We start from the raw sequence: 2,271 nt of genomic DNA, 5'->3' as shown, positions 1-2,271 counted from the left end.
CGGCCCGAGGGCTGGCCCCGCTGCACGGGTCGAGCGCGACCGCCGGGCGTCCGTAGTAGCCCCCTCTGCGCCGTGCGGCTCGGCGCTCGGGGTCCCAGCCCCTGGCTCAGCTCTAAAGCACCGGCTCCCAGCTGGAGGGCTCGAAGCGGGTCCAGAGCCCCTGAAGTCGTCCGCATCGCTGCGTGTGATGTGGTTTTGCGGATGTGCATTTTTCTGGGGAGAAAGTTCTGTTCTGAGAGCCAAACATTTTGAGATGGGGGACGGGGACGGAGCAAAGCGAGCCTCGTCCCACTACTCGCTTTTTAGACCTAAAACGCAGATAGGCCTCTGTTTCCTGCCCGCCTTGAACCCGAGAGCAGAGTGAGATTCCCGACGGGCCGCGGAGGGGGTTGCCCCGGCCAGAGTTTCATTAGAAGCGCGAGCAGCAGCAGTTCGCCGTCTCGGCTGCGCTGCTAGCGGGGCGTTCGGCCTCGGGCCTTGCTGGACCTCAGTTGGCTCGGCTATACAATGGGGTCGTACGGCCTTCCACCCTTGAACCCCCGAGCAAACTTCCGCAGGGCCCTGGGGCACCCGCTGGACCCTACACGAGCTAGAGGTCCCCAGCCCTGCCCGGAGCCTGATTTGCAACCTCGGGTCCCTAAGAAACCTGGAGAGGCGGCGTGACTTTCGCATACCCCAGTAATCCCGAACTCGCCCCGAGGGTTTAGCATCCCTAACATCTAGGGAGCCCGTGGACAGAGGCGAGGCTGCCGATCTCTCCGGCGTCGCAGCCCGACCCCTCCCGCCAGACCCCGGACGCCGTCCGGGTAATAAAGTTCCCGCTCTAGTAATTTATTTTCCTTAATCTGTACGCCCCTAATCTACAGCTTTTATTGCGCCCAGTTAAAAGGCGAGGGAATTCGCTGTCCCTCCCCGCTCGGATAATTACCCCTAAATGGCCACGGCAGCCCCTTGTGTTTCCTGGAGATTAGAACCCCGCAGTCATCAATGGTCGGTCCCAGTGAGCCGCCCATCACCTCTGCTAGGCCCCGGGACTCGCCCGCCTGGGTCCCGGGACAAAAAGCCATCAAGAGGAGGCACAGGAACCGGCCGAGCCCCCCACCCTCGTTTGCATAGATCTTACGTCTCCCCACCCCAAGTCATTTTTCCTCTTTTTTTTAGCAGCACAAATAAAGTCAAGGTTCCCCCGAAATGGGCAGAATGAAAGTTCTCAAGCCCAGCACCGAGGATCCGCCGCCAGGCACCGTCCTCTCTCTGCCGGGCCTCTCCCGAACGTGCTCCTGCCCTCCAAACCGGCGACCCAGAGACAGGGGCGCGTGATTGTTTCCGCGGACGCATTGTCCGAGGTCACGTTAAGGCCAGATCGGTGTTTTGTTGACGTTTCTGTTGGTTTTACTTCAATAAGTTCGATATCAAAAGAATCTGGTGACTTCTTTCGCCAGCCCTGTCGCCGGCCTAAGTATGGTGACCAATTCCCCTCCCCGCCCGACTGCAGAGCGGAAAAAAGACACATCGTGTATGAAAACCGACTCTAAATTCTGGGTAATAGGATGAATTCTTACATCCCTAGCGCTGCAGACACGTGGCTTCTTTCGGCGAACTTTAGTCCAGTTTTTAGAAGAGATAAAGGCCCACTTTTACCCGCAGATAAAGCTTTGACGATTGAAACAGAGGAAGAAATGAAGATATATATGTTTTTAAAGAAATTACTATTCTGTCCTTCTGTTAGGATATATAACCCCGAGTGTACTTTTTAAATATTAAAAAAAAATGCAAGAAATGACTCAACTTGAATTACTGTCGTAGAGAAAGGGGACGCAGATAGGGGAAAGGGGGATAGAAACAGCAACAGAGGGAAGAGAAAGGTAAAAGATGCGGTGGAGTAGAGAAAAGAGGCAAGGGGGCGAGGGGAAAAGGAGTGGGAAAGAGGGGCGACAAGGGCGACAAGGGACAGGGAGGACAGAGGAACAGAGGCGCGAGAACCAGTGAAAGTCCCCTAGGAACAGGGCAAGACAGAGGCCCAGGGGGACGCAGACAGAGTGAAGCTTCCAGGGCTTTGGGGCGGAGGAAAGTTTCCCGGGCGCCCCCTCCCCTCCTCTGCCCTCCTGGGGCCGGCGCTGCCCTGCGCGCCCCCAGGCCCAGCGCGCCTCCGGGCGAGTCCCCAGGAGCGCGGCCCAATGGATCGCTCCGGGCCCGCCCCTCGCGCGCTGATTGGCCGCCGCCGCGCCGGCCTCGCCTTATTAGCAAGTTCTCTGGGGAGCGGCGGCCGGA

General features: G+C 58.3%; 1 protein-coding gene across 1 annotated transcript in view; it reads left to right on the top strand.

Annotated features, from left to right (window-relative positions):
• MSX1 (msh homeobox 1) overlaps positions 1 to 2,271 on the top strand; it is a 7,006-nt gene that overhangs the window by 1,048 nt on the left and 3,687 nt on the right. The window lies entirely within an intron of this gene.

The sequence above is a fragment of the Galeopterus variegatus genome, unplaced genomic scaffold (genome assembly GCF_000696425.1).
Source record: "Galeopterus variegatus unplaced genomic scaffold, G_variegatus-3.0.2 Scaffold278, whole genome shotgun sequence".
Lineage (NCBI taxonomy): Eukaryota > Metazoa > Chordata > Mammalia > Dermoptera > Cynocephalidae > Galeopterus > Galeopterus variegatus.
Note: the sequence above shows the minus strand (reverse complement) of the source record. Positions and strands in the feature narration are given on the sequence as shown.